This window comes from Lonchura striata, chromosome 7, assembly GCF_050655825.1.
Source record: "Lonchura striata isolate lonStrDom1 chromosome 7, ASM5065582v1, whole genome shotgun sequence".
Lineage (NCBI taxonomy): Eukaryota > Metazoa > Chordata > Aves > Passeriformes > Estrildidae > Lonchura > Lonchura striata.
Window position 1 is genome coordinate 14,216,638 of NC_140709.1, and position 25,541 is coordinate 14,242,178.

At 41.5% G+C, this 25,541-nt stretch overlaps 1 long non-coding RNA gene across 1 annotated transcript in view; it reads right to left on the minus strand.

Annotated features, from left to right (window-relative positions):
• The window catches only part of LOC146766889 (uncharacterized), a 50,478-nt gene that overhangs the window by 19,274 nt on the left and 5,663 nt on the right, over nucleotides 1-25,541 (minus strand). The window contains exon 1 of the long non-coding RNA XR_014956504.1: nucleotides 1-25,541. This exon is cut by the window's right edge and continues 5,663 nt beyond it. This is a non-coding gene — a long non-coding RNA (uncharacterized LOC146766889).

The window sequence follows — 25,541 nt, forward strand, 5'->3', positions numbered from 1 at the left end:
CTGCCTTAGACAGACCCTCAGTGTGGGCAGCTATTTCCCCACAAACATTTCTGCCATCATATCTCAGCCAGGGCTCATCTGCTGTCCCAGGTTCAGGGCTGTCCACATTGCTCAGCTGCATCGGCTGCTTCACACGGCTCAATTCTCCAGAGGTGAAGTACTGTTAATATATCCCACTGCTGTTAAAAACATTAATAAGAACACACACACACATACAGAGAATTCAAGGAATTCATCAAATTAATGGACAGCCCCTGAAGCACTGTAAATTCAAGCATATGAATTTCAACATCTTCAGGGGTTCTAATGGCATTTTTTCTTCTGGTATCTAAGTGTTGTAAAACTCTGGGCAAGTCAGTGAACCAGGGACTGAAACTGATTTGAAATAAAAGCAAAATGACTCAGGGGTTTAATTGTCCAGGCTGGGCAAAGGGAAAAAAAGTAAATAAGCACTTTGTTATACATGATGGAAAACAAATTGGAGCAAGTCCAATGCTGCAAACTTTCTTCAGGCAAAATTTTCATCACTTTCACTGACAGGGGCAGGTATGAGTTCCCTGAATGGGACTCAGTGACTGGAAATCATCAAAAGCTTCCAGAGCCACAGGGCAATTCTGAACATCAAACTGGAAACAGCCAGAAGGTGGGTGATTTTCAGAGCATTTCACCTATATAAATCTGGGGTTTTTGGAATATCTCCACACGGGTAATAAAAAGTCTGATGTTGAAGTTGTCCTCCCTCAAATAACATGTAGAGTGGTGTGTGATGTGAAGAATACTGAATTTTCCACCCTACAGTGAGTTGAATGATTTTCATAAAGTATTTCCTTCATGAAAGAAAAGAGTCTGCTTTTTTTTCTTTTAATTACAGGTGATATTTTTCACAGGAAAACTTTGTTTCCACTTGATGATCTATTTTTTTTTAGTCAAGAAGAGTCAAATAAGAGGATTTTAGCTTTGCACTGACATTTCAAAAATGCCAAGAACATCAACATTTGTTTAGATCATAGGTGTCACTATTCATCAATCCAATAGTTCAGAACTGGGATTTTCCAGAGCAAAAGCATTCAACAAAAATTTGATTTTTATCACAGCCCAAAAACACCTTTTCAAAAACTTCTCCCAATCTCCAGATGAAACGACTGCATCCACCACTGACTGTCTCTGTGTCTCAGAAGTCCCCAGAGTACCTGGGAGGGGGGCACGCTCCTGTCACAGCCCCCTCCTAGGCACGTGCACAGTGCAGTAGCACCCGATCCACCACGTCTGGGGAGAGCACAGCACCCTCTCAAGGGCTCACTTCTCAGCTGAGCTGAAGAGCTCCACATCTGCTGAGATCAAGAGACTCACTCTGAGGATTCAGAGGCAATGTGCAACATGCCCTGCATTTTATTACTGTGGATGGAACAGCCAGCACAGCCCTAGCCATGAGGCTACCCAGCTGTCTCCAGCCTGACCGCTCCCTGACACCACCATGTGCCACCTCTGCTTGCTTCTCCTTTCAGCTGAGCACTGCTGCCCATCCACACAAAGGGACAAGCCAGGAGAAAGGCCCTCCCTGTCTGGCACTGCTCATCCTCCTCTCCAAGGTGTGGCTGTGACAGTGGAGCAGAGACATGCAACAGAGCATAGCGGTCAACGAGGGGGTGCCTGGCATGAAGTTCTCCAAAACCACAGGGAAACTGAAGGAAGAACAAGGAAACAGCTCCCAGTGTTAAACTGGGCAGGCAGAAGAGCTGGAAATTCTTTTTCCAGCTTTTGTGGAATTGCTTTTCCCACCCAACAGTTTCTCTCCCTTCTCCAAGTGGCGGCACTAAGGACGAGGGACATGATTTCCCTCAGGTCCCTTCATGGCACGAGGCTTAAAGCTCCTCTGGAATTGGCAGCCCTGCTAAAATCTAATCAGGTGCTTCTGTGCAACAGACCCAGAAGCAATTGCAATCAAGCCAATTGCTGCATCTGATTACGCATGAAAACCCTTGTGCTGCTAAGTGTTTTGCAGTGCTTAATAAAATGTGCTGGTCTTGCCTCAAATTTCATTAGGCAGGGCTGGCTTGGGGTTTTTTTAATATTAAGAATTATATTAACAGAAAGAAAGAGGAAGAATAGGATGGAATTTGAAAAAGTAAGCATGAAAGCAAAGTAAAAGAGGCCAAAAATACACTCCTTCCCTCATATGCCTTTATCATAGTGAAATGAGATCATCATAGAAATCCCAGCAATCCCAGGAGAGAATTTGGCCAGGTGTCCTTAGGTCCTTTGCTGGCCTCATGACAGATAGTCACACTGGTTAATCAAAGGCAGTGGTCTAATTCCCCAGAGAACAGTACACCCCTAAACAAAGGCACTGCACAAGCCAGAACAAAAAAAACCCAGAGTATTTGTACCCCTTCTGGCTGAGTTTCTTTTTTTCCCAATTTTCTAACAATCTTCACAAAGACAGGATGAAAACTCTTAACTCTAAATTTTCCTTGTTAATCCATCACTTAAAAGTAATGGATTTTGCAATTGGTACATCAACACAGCCCATCCTATGTTCCCTAAAGTCTTGATTTAAAGTGGGCTAACTGGAGAACAGAAACTGCATGCCTGTGATAACTGGCGAAATCTTGCCTGCACTGTGCTTAGTCCAAGTGGAAATTCATCATTTCACAAGCCCTGTGAGTCACACATCTCCTCCTCCAGCCAATCCCCCATGTCCCCATGTCCCCCACGTGCAGTGCAGCACCACCATCATCCCACTCAGTATTCTCATACCTGTTGTAACTATAAAAGTGCCATCCCTTGGCTTCCTGGGCATGTCCACATCTGTGCAGCTCGAACTTGCTGCCTGGCCAAGCACCTCCAGCAGTATATGATTTCTCCTGAGCTCAAAGGAATGTATCTGCCAGACACACAGAGCTTCAACAATTTCCAGAAAGTCCCAGAGTAAGGGAAGCCCCAAAGAGCCTGTTTGAACATTTGAGGGAAACAAAAGAGTGATGGAGAAGAGGGATTAATCAGTAAAATGACAACCATGTGCATTTTTTTTTAATAACATAAATTGTCCCACTGTCAATCATGGTCTAGTCATGGCAGAGGAATTTGTATTTCTGCAATAACGAGTAAAAGCTTGAAGTTGCCACAAATCCTAGACCAAGAGGCCACTCATCCCTGCTGCAGTAATTTTCAGCTATGAAATCCAAAACTTCATAAAGAAGAGATACTCCCCCCTGCCACTCTGACAAAGTAAAAAAGGGAGCAAGGAATTGCAGTGGGAGAAGAAAGCACCAGGTCAACAGCGATTCCCACACACACCCAACTTCTGCCAATTAGAGCAGAGACTTGGCTCTGCTTCCTGGTTTTCAGCAAGGGGAACATTGGGGCTGATGAATTAATAACGTCTGAAAATCAAACCCATTTCTTGCAACTGCTGGTCAGGGCTTGGCAGAAGTGCTGCAGAAATCTCTGGCCTGAAAGGGAACTGCAGCTTCAAGGTGGGACTTTAAGATACCAGTGCACAGTGCACATCTTCTCTTGAGAAAAGCCTGAGCTCAGCAGCCAAATTCCAGGGCAGAAAGTTGTATTCTAGTGCAATTGAAGAAATTAAAGTCATAAAATATTTCATGATACAATAAAGAATCACTTAAAACATTCGTATTTTAACATAAAGCCAAAATAACCAATAGTCAGAAGCACTATCTTCCTCTTACAAAGACTTGATCTCCAGGAGTGAGAGGAAATGTGAATGCTCTTGCTCTTCCATGCAGTTCAATGGGTCTTCCATATCCAACTTGTCCCTTTGAATTCCTTGCAAAGCCCCTGGGCCCTCCTTCAAAGTTCACCAAGATCCTGAAAGGCGCTTCAGTGGTTTTGGAGTCTCTATTAAGTTCACTCAGAACCCGAGAGCAAAGGCACCAGAAGGGTTAATGCATCCTGAGTCTGAGAAAAGCCCTGCTTAAAACATTCAGCAGACAGCTGAGGCTGTGCGTGCCTGCTCAGAGACTCACATCAGGAATTAAGCCTGCAGTGCTCATTAATAATAATGGGAACTAAATGCTCTATTGCATGTGTCGTGATGGGAACGGGCTCCTTCTGGTACAGCATGGGGCTGTCCTAAACAGATGATTTAATTAGTATGCTACAAGTATTGATTTTGGGAATAAATATGAATTCAACAAATATTGCTAATGAGCTTCTCAAACCAGCAGTATGTCCTCCACATAAACCAGAAGCAGTTGCTAATTTAATAAATGCCATATCCCAATACTGACAGGAAATCTTAAAACCGCTCTTAATGGCAAGACCAAAAATAATCTCCATTTCCCTCAAATCTCTGTTTCAAGTCAGCATTTACAACTGGCCTTTCCATATTCTTATGTGTAGGTTTCTCTTTCAAAAGATGTTACATTTTTTTAGCAAGCAGAATATCCCTGTGAGGACTGGGTAACAGGCTTCCTGAGGGGGGCCCAGGAGGTAGGTCTCTGCTAAGCATTAGACTAAAACCAAATATCTACATAATATTCTTTTTGATTGGTCTTTTCCTGCATAGAGTTGCTGTGAGCCTGCACAGACCCCTCTGCTAGATATGAGGAACAGTTCAGACCCTACATTAAAATAATGTGTTCAGAGAAGTCCTTCTGCAACTCCTGCATTTCATGCTGACAATTTCCTTTCTTTCTGTGCTTATTCTCATTCTGCTTCTCATTTAAAGTCTTTGAGGAACTGAATTCTACTGGCTGCTCACTTCTGCGGGTGCAGCACTAGGAGGACCAGCAGGATTTTAGCCATCATTCTCCAAAATTTGGCAATGAATCTAAGTCCCCAATAGGACTCCCAGTTGGTCCACAGAATACAACCAGTACCGGGTCCAACTGTAAGTCATCCCTTGCCATCCATCAGCGAGCCAGACCTGTCCCAGATAACCCTGCATCTCTTGATTCACGTTTCTTTCTCCTGATGACTCATTGCACCACCAGATTTTTGCATCCATCGTGACTCAGCTGTTTGAGTAGCTCCAAATTGGGAAGAAGGGAAGGATTCTCTCCAATGAATTTGACCTTCACTTAATAGTTACTCATAAGTATATATAGGAACGAAAATTTTCACCTGAATTGTCTGCATTTTTGCAAAAGAGAGATTCCCAAGCTTGTATATATGGTCATTAACTGATGCTTTCCCATCTGCTCTTTGCAGGGAATATGAAGGTTTGTTGATAATATTAGCTGTGGTAGTCAAGGGAAAAATCTCCGACTGCTGTGCATTAGCACAGCTTTTCTCTGTTCTGGCAAGTTTGACTTATCATTAAACATCCCAGAAATGCCAGCTCTAAAAATCATTTCTACTTTGATGTTATTTTCCACCTCTGAAAAATTGCTGCTCTCTTTTGGGGATATGATTTTTATTAGAAACTTTTTTAAAGGCCAAAAAGCAAGAAATGCAACAAAATCAAATGACTCCATTGACTCCATCTTCAACTCAAGAAGAGAGCCAAAACCCTTCCACATTTTGGCCACTTTTCTGATGCACATTTTCCAATCCATCTTGCTTTCTCCCTTCTTTATTACATAAATGTATGAAAGGAAAATAGATTTTTTTTCCCTAGTCAAAGTTATTATCTGTTACGTTATATGAGAACTTAAGAACAGTCAGTCTGGGCTTAAAAATATGTCCAGCCCAGTATGCTTCCACAGCACAAGAGGTCAAGTGAGCTGATACAAAACTTTCCCCCAGACACTCCTTTCCTCCATGAGTCATTAGCATTTTCTTTGTGTTAATTAACACTTGCATGTAATAACTAATTACATATAGTTCATGAAGCTCAAAGTCCATGTTATTTTATGATAACTAGTTGGTGCTAATCTATACTGGTGTTGAAACAGCCAAGTGCCCTCTTCCCCGTTCTCATTTAACTAAATGCCAATCTATATGCACTTATACAGAGATCCTGAGCAGATAACATTTCTCACCATTTCCAACCTCCCCTGAGAAGTGTTTTCACTGCAAATGTTCCCAGCCTCGTGTAACACTGAGTTGTTCTTGTCCAGTCATGTCTCCAGAGTGAGCTGCTCACTATCAGTTGTGTGCATCTGTAGGCCAGACTCACTCTCATGAATAAATAAGAAGGCATGATCAGTTATCAGGAGCATCAACATGCTGGAGAAGAAAGCTCACTAGGAGAAGAAAAAAGCTTTTATTACTTTTAGATGCCCTTTTGGTCTTATTAGAATGGGAACTGTGGGACTAGAATGTGAAGGGGGATAAAGAAATGCTGGCAATGGTGGATTTTATTGGAAAAAATAATATATATATATATACAGTGTCAAGTTCCTGTTCCCACACAGAAATCCCATGTGACCTTCAAGCCCTGCTCACAGAGTGTGGCAGCACCAGTCCCAGGAGGGGCTCTTAGCACAGGGATGTACTCACAGCTTGGTGTGTTCAGGGCCTGGAATACCACTAAGCCTGGGTTTGGGTCCCAGGACTGCAGCCAGTTTGCCTCCTTTTAGCCAATCCATTACAGAGCAGCTGCTGTCCCTCCTGATTCCACTGCACTCAGCTGGGCTCCAGACTGAAAACCTGCTAAATAAGAAGCTGCAAAGGATGTAGAGCTTGGCTTGGCATGTGTTTGCTATTCCTACCCATAGGCTGGAACAAACATTCAAATTTTCCTATTGATTCAGGTATTCCAATGTGAGGACTTCAGGCTTGATTGTTCTCTGCAAGCCTTTCCTACAGACCTAAATAAAGAATTGAACCATACAACAATTAAGGTGTGGAGATTCTGCAGAGACCAATCCTGGATCATTGCTAAGAGTGCTTAATGATCCTTAAATTCATGAGGAAGAGAGAAGACCTCACTACACCCAAGAGTCCATTTTTGCCATTTGGATCAGGTCCAAAGAAAAATATGGCAATTTTCTTTCAGAGAAATTTCTGCAGGTTTGATTCTGCAGAGAAAACACTGAGATGAAAGGTAAATTAGTTGTTTGGTTGGCTTTGTCCTTGGCTGAATTTTCTGATGTCTAATAGATTGTGAGTTCTGAAGCCTTTTTCCAAGTCTGGACAATAATAGCAGTGTAGCCTTATGTGGACTCTACTGTCCAGCAAAAACTGTGGTCATGCACTAACACAGAAAAATTCTCCTTAATCTCTTTCAGGTTTCTTCTTTTTACAAAACACATAGAAGCTGGGTATATTTGAGATTTCTACCGTCTGCCAAATTTGGTGACAATTCAACCCTCTAAAAAAATTAATGCAGGTAGAGGATGAACACACATGCTTACGTAGACACAGGAAGCGTGGTCACATAAGTCAAGGACAGCACAATAGAGGATTGGTTGATCCAAGATTTTCCTTCAATGCTGATCAATGCCAGCTATTTGAGGAAACATATTAGAACATGGCAAGCATTCAATGATGCTTCAAGTCTTTTTTCAGCCTCCAGGAAATCCTGTTAAAGGTTTTCCCAAACCAAAGGGGATACCCATCAAAGCATTTTTTTTCCCAATAAATTTGTTCATTTATATTTTACATACGTAGAAACTTCTAGCACCTACAGCAACTGCAGCAAGGAACTCCATAGCCTAAGAGTACATTTTGTGAAGATTACTTTCTTTTGTTTTCTCTAAGACTGCACCATCACAGCTTCATGTCCCCATATTGGAAAAGGCATGGTGTTGTATTTCATTAGATTTTTTTTTTTAAATCAAACAAATAACCCTAGTCTGTACAAGAAAGTGCCTGGCCTGCAGGCTACTCCAGAGACCAACATCAGAATCTAACTAGTCACATTAGATGTTTAAACACACACAAATCTGAAGGCTACTAATACTTGGTAAACCATCCCTCATGTCAAGACTTCTGGGAAAAAAAAAAACAACCTGAAACCCAGAAAAGAAAAAGTATAGGAATAAAAGTTCTCAGTCCAAAGTCCCTTTCTACAAGATGTCCATCACACTGTGAAACATCAAAGATATTTGATTCTGGTTTTGGGGGCTTTTATAAGCTCTTTTCCCATATAAGTAGCTGGGCCATCTTTTCTATGTACAATATATTAATATCATCCAGTGACTACTGCAATCAGTGGAAGCCCTCCATTCAGCTCAAAATAGTTAACCAGGCTCCAAAAGCTGATCTTTGTTAATCTGCTTTGAAAACCTAAAAATCAAGGCTTATTTTTTCTTTTGAGGACTTTCAACATCTTGAAAAACTACTCAATCAGGCCCTCAGATTACATTATTTATTAATCTGCTCTGCAAACCTAAAATAGAGGAAAAAATAAGATTATCAATGTCTCAAAGAATGATGAATGTAATTTTCACTGATCCTCTATGTAGGAAAACTTAGGGCTGCTAATACTGAATATAGGTCAATAAATCATCCTAGTAAGAGTGACCTAATTAACACTCAGGCACTGATTTGAATGCATGAAGCTCGTTATCTTCACCCAAGGTTCACTCTCATAGAAAAGAAAAAAGTTAAAACTAAAAAACTCATGGAAAACTTTATGGAAGCAAAGTTTCTGGACAAGTTTAAAGGCAAATATTGCTTCTGGTTCCCAGTATTAGATTCCTCCAGAGCAAGAGGAGACAGTAGGAAACACTTGCAATTAGTCTGGTGCAGCACCACTGATAATTATGTTTGTAAAAGCACTAATTGCCTGTTTGAAAGGACCCCCAGAGCTCAAAGGATATAAAAGCACAATCTGTTGCAGAACCAAAATAGCACCTCTGCAGTGACCTATCCCCATGGAATATACAGGCCCAGGCCTGGCAGGCAGCATTCCAGCCCTCAGGGTCTTTGTCTGGAAGAATCAAATCCATTCCTCTGCCTCCTCAGGGAGGATGAAGACCAAAGAAATTTGTATGATCACCCATGTACCTAAAAATCCTTCCTTAAATTATTGTAATGGCTCAAGATTAAACCTATATAATTTTCTTTTACAACCCCTTCCCCCACAACTCCAATGGAATAAGAATTTTCTCAAAGCATTTGTATAAAAGTTGAGCAGTGAACAAGGGAATAGCTATGACAGATGAACAGAGTAGTTGCTTCTGAGTATCACGTGTAAATTGAGAAAGATTTGGACCAGAAAGTGACCTGCTCTTTGACAGACAAGGTGGATTCTCCCTGTGATACAATGTCCACCACTGCATCCTCAACTATGCATCAGACACAAGTGACAATAACCCAAGCACAGACACTCATCTTTTGGAAAGAACTGAGTATTTGGAATAAGCTAAGTACAAGGTAGTTTAGACACAGTTAATCTGGAAACTAGGAATTATTTCTAGAAGATGAAGGAGAAAATTTCTAGATAGAGGAACAAGACAAATAGAGATTATTAGTTTGAAGCTGAATGTTGATGTATGTCACGGATTATATAGTGTAAAAACTTAAGTTTCTGCAGTGGACCAGAGCTCTTCTGTGACCTGTAGTCCTGCCTTCACAATGTACAGCTGTGTATAAACTAATGCACTCTTATTCAGTCTTTGGGAAAGGTGTATGAAATTGGGAAATTGATCCATTTATCTCATTAACTGAGAAAAAACCTGAAGTGGAATCCTGTTCAATACAGCTCACTTGACTTAATTAGCTAAAGCCTGAATCAGTGCTTGTTTGCAAATACTGTCATTCTAAATCAGGAGCCAGAACCAGCAATTGTTCCTTTTCTATTAGAGTCGTCAAGGAGGGTACCATTTGATTAGCCTGTGGCTTTATTGATTAATTTATCATTTCTTTGTTTGGTATAGATTTTGATTGATTTTCTGTGCTCTTTGCAAATGAGTAGGTTGTCATGAATACAAAAGCACTACACACACAACCACCACCACAGCTCACCCGTCTGTAGTTTTCCTGATGCTCTAATCATTGAAACTGCTTCTTTTTGCTGCTCGCCAGTTCTCACTCACAACTGCTGTCTGAATTAATGACTGCATCTGGGTTACAGCTTCCAAAAATATAGTGTCCTTACCAAAGACACAACAGAACAGAAGAGCAGGTAGTCACAGTGCCCCTTCAGTATGAAATTAAGGTCTATTTAGACACAAGTCTCATTGTAGCATGATACCAGATTGCTGCAGACCTATGACATTTTTAGAAATTGCTGCTGATAGGCAATAGTTAATATTTTAGGAATAAAACAAAGATATGATGGCATTATAGGGCAAGACCGTACCCATGTGGTCGCACCAGCTAGCCCCATTTTGATTTTGAAATGGTAGAAACTAACACTGGTTCTGCAAAGGGATCCTTACCTCATGAGTGGATTACCTGAGACTGTGTTACAGCCCCTCCATGCATTACTGTCTCACCTCCCATCACCATCCATGGTCATGGACCTGTTTGTAAGCTTCTTCCAGGGGCACAGCTAAAAGTGTGCATAACCAACCAGCAGGAGGGCTTGGAACTGTACTGAGCTCAGGACTCAGAGCCCTGTGCTGCAGATCAGACGGGCAGGGACAACTTGCTGAGCCATGGTAGCTCTGGCACTGCTTTCACCTGCACCTGATCTTCGTGGCTTGAGACCAAGCACACCTTGTTCATGCACTGCAACTTTCTTACAAAGAAAATACAACAAAGTAAACATCTTTCCAGCAAACCAGTATCAAAAGCTCAGCATCATCTGTGAATGTTGGTAATTTGTAATATGAAAAGGAGAACAAGTGAAAAAGGAAATGCTCCAGACTGTCAGTTCACCACAGAGTTTGGGTTTGTTTGTTTTCTAGTAAGACACTGATGAATTGCAGGATAAACTAATGAAGAGCACGTGATCCTTGAGACCTGAAACCAGCACCCCTGAAAGCTTACAGTGTTCAGTGAGTGGAATAGCTCCAAATTTGAAGCAGTGTAAAAACACTATCCAAACATCCATGTTCTGTATTCTGCTTGGGGGACTGAGATTTGTAGGCAGAGCTGTTCACTTCTCCACTTCATTTTAGATCTCTGGCAAATTGTTTCATGTCCTTGTGCCTTTTTCACATAAAATAGATTAACTTACGGCCTGACTCTAGCTGGGACTTGTGAGGAAGGAGCATCCAATATGCTCAGTGTCTGGGCTTGAATGAGGGAAAGAATGAGGAGAGAGTAGAATAGAGTCGCAACAATCATACTGCATGACATTAGTCAGAACTTAATTAACATTCATTATTTTGGTTAGCTTTGATTCTTCCAGTTCATTGTAGAAAGTCCCAGTCCCAAACCAATGAACCATCTCAATGGTCTTTATTTTAAAAACAGATAATATTTTTAAAATAATAATCTGATAATACAAAAATCTAGCACCTTGTTAGTCTTTTCATATTCACAGAATACTTACCCTAGAAGATGAGCTGCTGTTATTAAATAAATCTAATACTAAAGAAAAATCCCAAGAACCACTTCTTACACATGCCCTTTAAGAACTTAGACCAAGTATTTTCCATAAAGCACTAATTCATTATATTTTTAGATATATATGAAGGTTCTTCATTAAAAATTAATATACATTAACAGCATATGATTTTAGGATCATTAAGATCACAATGGTTTTTTACAATGTTTTCCCAAGCTTTTTATAACTACTTGATCTATAGATATCTTACAAAAAAACTTGATTTTCTAAACAACTAGGCTCCAACTGTCTCAACAAGGTTTTCTCATCCTGTTGCCATCCTCTAAACATATTCCATTTGAACAAATTAACAGAATATGTAAACTCAAAGCCTTGGACAAGAGATATCATTTTTATATTGGGGGAAAAGCACTTGGCTAAAAGTAGCTGATTCCTATTTCTGTAATGCCAAACAACAAAATTCCTAAAGAGGTAGGACTTTTAGAAGTTGACGTTCCTCCTCTTTACTGTTGTCAAAAGATGTTACACCAAAATCATAGCCAGCAGTATCAGATGGACACACAAACAGAAATGAGAGGACCTGTTAAATCTGAATAAAGAATACATGAGTTATTGATAGGAATTTCATGTTATTAATAAATGTTCAGCAGCTGAGGGACCTAGATTTAGTTTGTGACTCTTCCCCCTGTGTCTTTAGGCAGTCAATTAATCATTTGGTGCCTACATTCATCATCAACAAAAACAGGAATTGCACTCTCACCTCCTGGAAGACCTTGTCTTGAAGACAAGTACCTTAATGCTGTGTTCAGGCACTGCATGGACCCATTGTCCTGGTACTTTGTTTTTAGTTTTCTGAGACAGAAAGTGTTGTTAAATTACTGTTCTGTCCACAACATTGCAAGAAATCAAATCCCAACTGAGAATAGCTAGTCTTCTGTTATCTCCTGCTGCACTATTGGAAAAACTAGAGGGGCTATGCTAAGAAAAAATGAAACTGTTTACAAGAAACAAACTAGAACTACTAAGACCATTTAGGAAACAAAAACAAAAAAAATCAGGGAGAGAGGGAAAATTGCAGAAAAAAATACTGTGCTTTTAACTGTGTGGCAGAAGCAGTATTCATTAGAGCAGCACCATTAGGAATTGAAAATGGGAACTCTGATTTTGCATACATGTGCCTTTATGTACTTATCTATATGTATTCATGTATTTATTCACATTTATACATTATTACCTCTTCAACTGACAGTCAGGAGTTCTTTATCTGTCTCTGAAACATAATGTACTATAAGATAATTTCTTACTAGCAATGGTTTGAAAATATAGAACAACAGACAGCTTGAAGTGTACCCAATTCATGTGTGATGAAAAGCAGAACAAAGACAATATTTCCAGGGTATAGAAAGAGAAGGTATAAATGTGATGTAGATCAAGTGTCTGAACATTTTTCCATTTACCCCCATAAAAATTTAATATTAAATTGAAAGAGTTTCACTGAATTTTAACAGCATGGCATAGCCCTGTTCTATTGTTACTTCACTCAAACCTAATAGTAACCAAACCACAGAGAAACAGAGAGGCACAACTCAGGGTTTCATCCCTGATTAAAAGGCTTTGGAGTGTGATAGAAAGCACAAAAGCTACTGGGAAGTTGGGCATCCAGATACCATCTTTTAACATTTGTCACTTGGAGGGTTTCTGATGTAACCAGGATGATACTTAGAAGGCAGGTGAGTAACCCTTCTAGCCCTTTTCAATAAAAGACTACACAGCAATGAATGTAAGGTGCAGGAGAAACAGAGAAAGTGGGATACTCCCCTTTTCACCTCATGAAATAAACAATGTTAACAATCCTGAAACATCAATCTGTGCTGCCTTGCATTATAGAAACCTCATCAAAAACTAATTAAGAGCCAAATACCATGCTATCTACTTCAAGATATGTTTCTAAAAGCATTTCATGCCTCTCTTGAGCTAATTCTCATTCTTGATCTCATGAAAATAAAGCATTCATCATTACTCCCAGACACACAAAGACAAAGGTAGGACCTAAGCAGCCCTTTTTGCCTGACTACTAAAATAGCACTTTGCTTCCAGGTTTAGAACTGATTCACAACCAAAGAAGTCAGAAGGTCAACAAATGCAATTAGATTCAAAGCACAGACAAGCAAATCTTCACTTCGGGCCACATCTCCAAACAGCAGCCAGTTGGCAGAGAGAAGCTCAGCAGGTTAGCCTTGTCCTCCCTGCCCACTTGCCAGAACAAATGGTGCTATTTCAGGCTGCCGTGGCTGCAGGCAAGCGATTAACTCCCAGGCTGATGAATTGAGACCAGGGCTAAATGGAGCAACCCAGTTTTTCTGTGGGGTTCTTTAATCACAATTCACCGCCTAGTAGGAAGAAGTGTAATCTTAGATTATTGCAGCCTTTCTGCTGATTAACACAATTATATTGTAAAGCCCTAATACAGTATAATGCTGTATACCTTTATGGAGCCTGGGATGGCTGCAGCATTTTAGCAGCATTGTAATACAAAACCCAACCCACATTACACACAGAATATACTTAGTCCCAATAACAGAGAAGCTGAGAAGATAAGGCTAAGCTGATCAATAAAGAATCTACAAAACCTCCCTGCAATAAAGCAATATAGGAAAGATGAACTCAGAATTTGACAGAATCCAAAAGCGCAGGAGAGAAATAAGGAGAAGTCATCATCTGGAAGGTGAAGCCTACATAGGCAGGCTTAAGGCTGACCAGGACATGGTCAAAGTGAAAAAGGATTTCCAAAAGACTGAAGCTAGAAAAAAGAAGTGGGGATGAGAGGAGAAAGCAGGTATTCAAAGAAAGGCACAAGAATGGTTGAAGTGTATAGTTGGTAGAGAAAGCCTGAGAAAGCCAATAGAGGGGCAAGAGAAGAAGGATTGAAAATTTTGAAAAGATAAGAGGAAGTGAATTCCAGTAGAAAGTCAGAGAAGAACTACAGGAAACAAAGAAATGGGTGCAAAGGAAAGAAATGTATTACATCCCAAGAGATGTGATCCTTTGGGAAAGCCAAGAGAGCATTCTGGGGCATTCACACCTTAGCTCATTTTTGGTTCTGGCTTTGGACAAAAAGTTCTGCCTTTGCTTCATCCATAACCCTAGAGAAAAAAAAAAGTAGAAACAGGCATTAAGATGTTAGACACTTTTACAGTTCATTTTCTCTGGGACAGAACTGGGATAGGAACATTGCTCCTAGGGAGGAACATCTGACTGTCCAAACCCTCTGACTCGGAGATACTTCTTCAAGAAGTCCAAACAGCCCTGGCAGTGTCCTGTGACAGGATGCATAGAGCTGGGTAAACCCACAACTCCTCAGATCTGCCTGGTTTGCCTTCTCTGTGATTATATCACTTTGCCTGGCTCAGAGCAGCTGGCAGGAACAAGCCTGGTGGATATGTTCACATTGCTCACCTTTCCCCTCACCCCAAACCAAGCTCCTTGCACCCATCCATCAAAATGCCCCAGCCTGGAGAGAGGGCAGAGATTCTTCTGGCTGGCTGTTAATAGCAAACAGCACTGCATAGGAAGCCTGCAGACTCCCTGGTGTTCAAAGGAAAGAATTCTCTCTGGCCTGTCTGACCACCTTTCCGCAGGTTGGTTTTCAGCTGATTTTTTGGCTGCCCTGCTGCACAGTGCTCACAGACTGAATGAGCTTGTTCTTGCACACGGGTCTTTCATCTCTATCTAGACAAGCTGGAAATTAAAGACTGGGCCACAGTATCCAACTAAGGTTTCCAAAGCAATTGGCTTCCCATTCCCCATGGATACACTGAGATTACACCTAGAAATAGTAATTGCCACAAGTTTGCTATGATCAAGCCAAGGGACTACTGATATATATTCTCCAGCCCCTGCAGTGTGTGCAGACTGTTTCTAGAGGCAAACTGCTACCAAATTTAAACTAAGGTCCCCAGACCACACAGCTAAAAGCCTTGTGGTTTTATCATTTATATTTCATACAGAAGGTCCTGAGGGAACAGGGCTGGTTTAATCCCTCCCACCAGCAGCACTCTCTAAAGCATGAATGACCCCCTTGGAAGTGCATCTCACCATCTCACTTCTAAGGGAGGACAAATAGCCAGGCTGATGTAGATGCCTACAGTCTGGGTGGCTAAATGAGCTCCAGTAACTGAAAATGAACAAACAAAACAAGCAAACAAAACAAAACACCAGCAACTAAACCAAACAAATACCACAAACAAACAAAAACCCACACAAAACTCTTTGGAATTAACTCTTACAATCATTACAGTGCTGATTCCACTGGTCTTTACTGCAAGACTTTACCACCAGTGATTTTATAAAGGGGGGTGGAAGTAAGAGGATTATTTTTGCTTTAATTTCCTTGGCCAGGTGATCAGGTCTTTGAGGTGATCTAGAGTAAACGTTGAGGGAAGGGAATGTATATGTGCAGAAGTGAATCTTCCACCTTGAGAACTAATCAAACCTCTGTAGAAGTTCAGAAACTTTCCAAAAGCCTTTTCCAGTTTTTTGATCACTCCAGAAATCTTTTTTGCAGAAATGCACTGCAAGTCTGATCTTTAAATTGGATTGTTATACAAGCTTTTCACTGCCTCTAAAGAAAGAAAGATACAATCCTGTAGCAGTCTGCAATGTACTCAATGTGAAATATGAGCATTAGCAGAACTTGCTCTGCAAAGCCAGATCTTTTGGGAGCTTGTAGGACCACCTGAACTGTCAGTAACCTGGAGCAGCCTGGCAAAACACAGATTGACAATTGCTACTAAGATGTTTTCTATTGAAAGTCTTATAAGCTCAACACACCCATTAGTATGAAAATTGGACTCATTCACACTTGCTCAAAAGCAGGCTGGGGCCAAGTTGAAAAGGCGTTGTGTGCATTACACCTCTGCTTAGAAACCAAGGCTTATTGGTAAAGTCCATTTTGCAGTAGGAAAGAAATAAAAAGAGAAAAATTCCCTCCTCAAAGTCCCTGCACAGCCTCAGCCAGTTACACACACAGTAACTCCTTCAAAGAACAAGAAAGATTGTACCTTCTCCTAAGCCAATGCTCGAGAAATGTAGGCTTTAGCTCATATTTGCTTTTCTCTCCTGAATCTTTTTTTACAGTTAACATTAAAATCAGAACTGGAAACGTAACAAACATCTCTTCTCAAACTGAGCAGAGATTTGAGAATATTATCAAAGTCATTTCATAAATTCAAACAAGTCCCTTAAATTTTACTAGGATTATTTGGGTCTTGTATGTGCATCTATATCATAACACTTGGGACACAGGACCTCACATTTGATTGTAACACTTTAAATATGATTTGTCATGTGACCTGGCAGCAAAAAATTCCTTGTTGTGGTAATTTAAACACCCTTTCCTTTGTTCTTATTCCTGTAACAACTTTATTCCTTACTTCCTACTAAACAGACAACATAAGCCAGAGATGTCCTTATGCCAGGATATGGGAGTTTCCAATGCCTCTGAAGTGGCCATGGCCATGGCAAATTGGGAAAGGACTTGTGAGAAAGAGGGCAGAGACTCATTCATCTCTTTCAAATTGCAGTCTCAAGGCCTGGCACACAGCATGCTCAGATGCTCTGAGATGGGATGCAGTGCTACCAGGGCTTTAGAGGAAGGGGAGGACTTTGAAATATCTGGGAAAGAAGCCCCCCTGCATTACCAGCATCAAGCAGAGCACTGTTCTCAGCAGGCAGGTAATGAGATCACACCACATTGAAAGTCAATGAAGACTTTGAAGTTCTGACTTTACAAAGACATACTGATTCTTACATTTTTTGCCCTTCCCGAGTAGCTGTTCTGGTAGACACCTGAAAAGAAACCGTAACTAGACGTAAATATAAACAATTACTGTGTTTTACCCCTGTGTTATCCCAGTGGTACTTGGCATTTTAAGAGTTTAAAGTTTAATTACATTTTTGCATTTGGTACATTGGATAGCCATTCACCTATGAAGAAAAGCATCTGAGAGGGTTTCAAGCTCATTTAAAACACTCAGAAGCAAAAACTACTGAAGCGTGTGAGGCTGGCTCTGTGTTTTGATGTGCTATAGAATAATGTATGGAATTATTTATACATTCCCCAAGTGGTGCATTTTTCATTGTGCTTTCAGCTAACTTGCAAACTCCACTGGTCCCATCTAAGGAAAGCTCTCTCTCCACACTTGTTTATGCTTCAAGTAATATGCTGAATTTTTCCTTGCCCTATAGCACTATTGTGTGGAAGGAGATATTTGAAAGTCTGCTCAGACTGCAGTGTTACAAGAAAGGGGGAAAGAGATGATCAAGAACATTTCAATCACTTCATTGCTCACAGAATTTCTTATTTATTCAGATTAGCCACTCCCAGCTTCCTCCAATCACCTTGGTTTCTGATGTCTTTCCTGCCATTACCTCATGAGACAGGAGCTGGGGATCTTTCATCTTGAATATCTTTGAATTCATTTATCAGCAAGAAACCCCCATTACAACATTGAGCTGTAAAGGTCATGTCCACAAGCTTGTAATGTGCTCCCCACAAAAAGCCTGTCAGGGCAGGCTGTTTGGAGGGACAGAAATGGCCACGTAGAAGGCAGCTTTTGATCTTCATCAGGTGAGCAGGGAGCTGGGGGAACGACCATCCCCACAATCACTGCAGAGGTTTCCTACTTGCCTGGTTACATCCTGAGTTCCACCACCCTCGTGTTTGCCTCCTCCATCTCTCTCACGCTGTCCTGAGCATCCTCCTGCTGCCGGGGGCGTGGAGCCCCTGCTGTGCTCAGCTGCACCAGCCCGAGCTCTGGAGCAGGGGAATTGATTTTGCTAACACACATCTGAAAACACAGCTTCTTCTGCTGTGCTAAATCAACACAGCTCCACAGGATCGGAACAATAAAACATGCAGCAAGCTGGGGGTCTATTTCCTCTGCCTGAAGGGTGCTCCATCATGCCAAGCTATGATTACTCCAGCCCCACACCAGCAATCTCCTCCATTTCTCAGGTCCAGTCTCAGCAGTTTGGTATAGGAGTGCACAGTTGTTTATTTTAATCTAATCACTATTTATTTTCAGTTATCCAGGAAAATGAGAAAATCTTTCACAGTACACAAAGCCCTGGGTTTCCTTACCTCTGGCTCTGAGTGGGCTGGTTGCAGAAAGACAGGACCTGGCCACACAGACTCTGATTTTGGGGATAGAAAATGCGTGAGTGAGCAACAAAAACATAAAACACAGCATAAAGAAGCACAGGGAAACAGACAATCAAAAAGAAACCACTAAATAGATGGTCTAAAATTTCTTATGCATACATGTATACATATATGACTATATTTATATATGTAATCACTGTGTCCTTATGTATAAAAATATGCATGTATGAATAGAAAATGCCTCCCTCATGACATGTGGGCTTCACTAGAAAACCCATTGCTTTCATTCTAATCTGTAAGGGAAGTACATAGCCTGGTGTATTTTTCAAAGAAAGAAGGGGAAGCATTTGATGACGCTGACTCCTATACTGCCTCCTTCCAATGAGGCTTTTTTCTTCACATGTACATATACTCATACACTTCTGTCTTTGCTCAGATGCTTGAATGGTTGTTCTGGCCAGCAGTTACCCTCTCAGTCACAGGGAAAGCTTGTCTTTCACCAGCAAACTTTGTCAGAAGCCTCTGGACTTCCTCACCATTGTTTCAGGTTTTGTTACTCTTTCTTATTTAGCTGCAGAAAATTGTTAAAGAGAAGAAGTCCAGCTCCCAATAGTGCCTTTCAAAATCATTTCAAATGTACCTTACTGGGTTGAGACAACTGTTTTTATCTTCTTAGGAAAAAAAAAAGAGAGAGAGGAAGAGAGAGAGAGAGTTCTTTTGCTCCTTTTGTTCCCACTCTACAGACTCTCTTTTAAAAGGCACGTGCATTTCCACTTCTGGCCAAGGTTTCACAGCAGGAAGACAGCATCTGTCCTACAACCAGCAGCCTCCAAGTTTCACTCTGCAGCCTTTCCCTTCCACATGGAAAGGCTGCAGAGCCTAAGGTGTTACCCCTGTTTCCCTCTGCAGTAGCTGGGGACAAATCCCAGGGTAGCATCACACCACATTGCCCCTTGTCACTAAAGAAGAGAGGTTACAAAGACACTTTCATTTCAGGATCACAAAGTCCAGTGCACCATGCACCAGGACCAGTTGTTGTTGACTCTTTGGAAACCTCTCTGGGAAACCTCTCATGGTGCCTGGGCTCCCAATCCATACATCCTCAGTCACACCACGACTCCATGTGCTCCTTCAGAGCTGCTCCAGAGACACACGCAGGGTTAGGGGAGCACAGTGACCACCTGCACCCCCAAGCTGGACACTCCTACCAGGTCCTGCCTCAGGGACCCACTAGGTATCAACACAAAGTTTCTCACAGGTTTGCAGAAGGAACCAGGCTGTCTGCAAGACAGAGTTGTGTGCAGGCCAGCTAGACAGGGCTGGATTAGACTGTGGCAGTATTCAGGCTGCTGAACCTGAAAATATTTACAGAACCAGGAATCTATCACCTCACACAGGGCTACCAGGTCGATGAGGAAGCCACCTCCCTGCTACCCAGCTTTCTTTTCTGAGGACTCACTTATCACTAGCATGGGATGTCCCCAGCTCACACCAGAGAGAAGAAACTCAATAATTATGGTTTAGTCAATTAACCTTTTGGACTCCAGCTCTAATGGGGCTACTGCTGACATCAAGAAAAGGGATTAGGGGTGCTGTGGGATCAAAGCTTGCTAAACCAAAGGCCAGATTAGCAGAATTTTAAGGCATTGGAAAATTATATCAAATATGATTTATAATCATAGCTGTTACAGAGTAGATCCAATAAAAAAAAACCAACTCCTCTGACAAAAATAAAGTCAGCTACAAAATAACCTTTCTGAGGCACTAGCATTCCCATGTAAGAGTCTGAAACCAAATCTATACTGCAATGAAATAGTTTTCTGCAAAAGCATGCTGCAGTCCATTGGCTAGGTCATGCACATGAGCTGAACTGTGACTCTGGGATCTAAAGGCATCAGTCACTTCTGTCAGAGCAGTGTTAGTAGTTGTGAAGCAGGAACCAGGATCTGATCTCTGCAAAGGGACATAGACAAGTTCAGTCAATATATTATTTACTGTGTCTACACTGACAGCTGGATTGGATCCAAGCCCCCTGGCCACCCTCTGATTTACTGGAGCCTTTTAGTAAGTGCATTTCTGCTTTAGCTCAGTGGTAAGCCAGAATTAGCAAGTCCTGCTGAGATCCCCAAAGAAGGGTTGTGGTAGGTCAGAGCAGCTGTAGCCATGGGGAGAAAAGGCAGGTTTCTGTCAGTGTCCAGTCAGGGATTGTGGCAGCTCTGTGAGAACATTTTCCTAAGATAAACTTGGTAAACATCTCATTAAGACCCTTTCCTGTTTGCCATCAGTGGATACCCACTTTCTCATCTTCTCAGAGAAACTCCTGTACTGGATTGCCATAGGACCAACATGTTCAGCTATGGCATTCCTGCTGAAACCTGTCTTGGTTAATCATGTCAAAGCCAGCATGGCCTTCCTGCAGGCTCTCACATCCTCCAGTTTAGAAAAAGACAGCGCAGAGCCAGAGCAGCAAGAAAACAGATATGTCTTAGAAAGTCCTCCCCAAGCTTAAGTAAAATACAGTGAGCTGTGAACCCACCCAAGGGACACTCAGACTGAATCACACTCAAAGTTCAGGCTCAAAATCAGGCTGGAGCAGAACATCATGCTGATGATCAGTGTATTATTATGCAGCAGCTGGGCTACAGTAATTGTACTCCTCCTTAGCCTTAGTAGCATCCCAGATAATGCAGCATGGCTTATCCCCAGGAAAAGAAAAGGTTACATCATGCTGCTCCAGTCTGATTAAAGCCATGTGAACGGAGGGGCAGTCAGCAGTGCCCAACTGCCTCCCAGTGACATACTGAGCAAGTTTAATTTGGAAAACTGTCTAAGCCCCATATTTCATGTTATTACTTTTAATATGCATGCTGGAGGCTGTTGTCATGTTAGGCTGTGTAGCTTAGGGCTGATTTGTGGTCTGTTATAGTGCACAGCTTGTTAAGGTTCCTGTGCAGGTGCTGGGGAAGATCACAAGCATTACCCGCCATGATGGGGACACATGCACCACTCCTCTCAGCCCATCTCACCAGCCTCTCCAATTGTACAGGAGTGATCCCTGTGCTTTTTATTCATTTTGATATCCATTAAGACTGACACTTATGCAAATGTAAGTGTCTCATCCTTATTAAAAGGGATGTTTAACTCTGAGCTCCTATAAGAAGACATGTGTGCTATAGCCCATCCAGGAGCCTCTCACACCTTCTGCCTACTGAGACAAATGAGGCATTTCAAGCAGCCACCCATCTTCTTCCCTGTGAGACCATGAGAGAGCCCTGTTGGCACAATGGGCTGAGGAAAGCCAGAGCCATACTGACACCGACTGACTTGTTCCATCCCTGCACCAAAGAAGGTCACAGAGACATTTTAATCTTCATCAGCACAAAGCCCTGCATCTGAAAAAAAAATCAAGCACAAGGAAAGGGCAGAAGAAGCCTGAAAAATTAACACAGGGCCACCTTCCCAACCCTGTCTTTTTATATGAGGAAAGGATGTTCTATCAGAACTGTAAATAGAGCCCCCATTTGTGAGAGATGCTGAGATGTGCAATTTTCCTTCATGCTGTGCCTCTCACAGATGCCACTAAATGAGAGTCATGGAAAGCTAAGCTGTCATCCCTTTCCTGGAGCGATTTCCACTTACTTTGCCTATGTGTGGCACTTAAGGACATGGTTGGCAGTGTTAGGATAATGACTGGGCTTCTAACCTAAACTATTCTATAGGTGTATTTGGTCACATTGCACTATTTTTTAAATTATCTCAAAACCTTTCTGAAAGGTGTCTTCTGGCACTGACATCCTTGCAGAGAGGGCAAACTGAAGTGTATAATGGTGAAGGACTTTTCCTGTGGTTCCAGGGATTAGGAGGAATTGGAGATGGTTTTGAAGCCTCAGATTAATTCAGGCTGCATAATCCAGGCTGGTACTAGGTAGCTGCTGGCACTGTCAGCTCTTGTTCCTGCAAGGAAATAATTATTTGATCATGAGATTTCTCATACACATATATCTGGCATGTACACATGGAATTAGTTATAACTGCCTCAATTCTAAGCCACAGGAACTAATTAAAATTCATTCCAATTAATGCCAATGAGCCGAAAACAAACTCAACACCTGCAAGCCAGAGAGAAATCAGCAGTTACAATACTTTACATATGTCACCCTACCTTGGAAGTTTTACTGGAGCTTTAATGTTCAGGCTGTGAATTGAAAATGAGAATTTCTCTGCTTAGACAGATCTTTACAGCTAAGGAGTTGAGAAAGTTAGGGAAGCCAGTGCACAATTAACCTCACTGTGGCACTCCACATGCAGCTGGTCCAGAACTACCTGCTTGCACAAGTTTGGAAATATTTCCCTCATCTTACAGCCAAGGAAAGTGAAGCATAGAAGGAAAGGCACAACAGCACTAGAATTGTTCTCTTGCGAGTCCCAGCTCTAGGAAGACCATGCACACAGGTGTTGACCTGATCAGGGTTGAAGAGGCAGAGTTTGCAGTTCCACTAATCCATGCTGCTTCGTCAGGGAGCTGGGAGACAGCAGTATCCTAGAAAATTGTCTGCCAAAAGCAGGAACGTGCTGGTGGTGTGAACAGCCTGACAAGCTGCTGAGGTCCAGCTGCAGCTGCCAGCCTCTGCCCGAGACCTCTATCAATCACTTACAGCCCTCTGGGTAAGGAAGAGAGCTTGAAAGCACAAGAGCACAAAGGTAATTCTCAACAGCCCAGATTGTCACAACCTCTCCCAGCTCTGCCTCTGTGCTAGAGGAGATAGAGCTGAGTTCCCTCCACAAAACCATTTTCCTTCCAGGGATGCTTCACAGCTCTAGAAAGGTTTAGTTATGGGGACCTCACTTTAGCCTCATGCACAGGAATATGCAAATTGCAATGACAGTACCATTTATTTGTGTCACATATAATCTGGGCTGATGGAGCTTCTGGGACAGGAGGCAAGAAAACAAAAAGAAAAGAGAGAAACTTCTGAAATTCATGTGAACTATTTCCATGTTTCTGTAATGCAGCAGCACTTCAGAGACAGAGTGTGCCTTGCATTTGTTCCTTCTCCTATCTGCAGTGTTGATATTTGCTTTAATGATTTTTTTTTTTTCATTTCTTCTCTAGGTGTTCACTGGGAATTGTCAACATCTCTTTTTCCCTACCAAGAGTGAATTAACCACAAGTGCATTTTGTATTCAACTTAACAGACTGATTGACTTTAGACTAAGTTTCACTATTTCCCACCTGACTTTCATTACCTAGAATAAGATGGTAAGTCAACCTGAACTGAAAGCAATTAAAGGAGTTTTGGATGGGGAGGGTAAAAAAAAATAAAAGAAGAAAAAAAACCATTATCTCTTCAAACACATAATTGTGCAAAAATAACACAAAATGCAAATGACTTATAGATGTGCCAGTCTGGCTCATTTGTTGTCACTTTGAAGATACTAACTACAAAGGGCTAATATTTGTAATCTACTGACACAATAGTAATGCTAAAGTGTGCTATTTAGCATCTGCCAAAAACACCTCCTGGGTTGGTCTAAAAGTATCTGAAGGAAGCTTAGAAATCACTTCTCATTCAGACATTCCCCAAAATATCAAATCAGGCAGGATATGTGATAGACTCACGTGAGTTAACATTCTAGCTCTTGGATTTCAAACAAAGTCAAGTACAGCCCCTTTGTCAGCATGACTGGCTGCAAGCTCAAGGGTATATGGCTTTAAGAGCTCTGTTCAAGGCCAAAATATTTCAAATGTACCTTGTCCAAACTTGGATCTGTACATGAAAGGCAGGATTTCTTGTGTAGCCATGACAAGTATTAGGAGCTTTCAGTATTGGTAGATAAAAAAAGGTAAAATCCCAGAGAGCTATAAGGGACATCACAGAATCATGCTGGAAATTATCTAAATGTATTCCAGTCTGCTTTGGAAAAAGAACCAAACAGACTCATAGGGACAACCTGGGTGTTGAGAATGACACTTTGTAGCTCTAATTACTTTGTAGTTCTTACTACTTACTACTAATAAAATTTCACTTTTCAACATGCGCCATTAAAACTCTGAATTTGATGACAAAAGATGAATTATTTTGGATCAGGATCAGGGAGAGGGCAGACAGCAGGACATGGTACACTTTGCCTCTAACACAATATAAATTACACTCCTTCAAAAAATCACTTAATGGTGATTTCAGCCTAGATCTTATGCTGCTTAAACTGCAGGAAGAGATAACAGGCTCCATCTATGGCCCATCAGTCCCACTAACAGTGAGAGGAAGCAGCAAAGACAAGTGGTAATGACAGCAAATCCCCAGGAATGAGGCAAGGACCAGGAGGGAGGAAGAGGGATACATGGCACCAGCTTGGCCAAGTCCTTACCCCTAACAGCTGATAAATGCCTGCCCCTGAATCACCTTTTGGTCACTCATCTAAATAATGCTTCCCACAGAGCAGAAGGCTTCAGTGAAACAAGAACTAAATTCTGACATGGAAGACATTCTTCATCTCAGCAGCACAACAAATGAATTAAAAATAAAAATTGGGCCAGGCCAAGAACACAAAGCACAGAGGTTTTCCTTTCCCCAAAAGTTATAGGGCAAACAACAGCTGTAGCTGCTGCAAAATGTCCATGAAAACAATAGATTTCTGGCCACTGTGTTTTACTCATGGTGCATGGACTGGAACCACATTGGATGTGTGTCCATGGCCTTTGGGAACTTTTGGATGAAGGGCCATGAAAAAATATTTTCTCTCATTTCCAGATAACTGTGCATTGCAGGGATTTATCCTCTAAACAAGAGATTTATTCTCCAAATAAGTTTCTCTGTCACATTAAAAATAGAGAAACCTCTTAAAACAAAGAAGAATACAGCTTTGAATAGTGTATTTAAGCATCCAACATCATGAAAGAGGATAATTTATGCATCAAATAAGGAGCTATTACTTTGTTCTGTGATGGTGAACAGTGTGAAATTCATCACTGATGCTGCCTTCCAGCAGAAACTGTAGGGAACATGGACGTGAGTAGAGTGCCCTGGGTAGCTGGAGTCTGCAACTTGCACCAGTTTTCTGTCA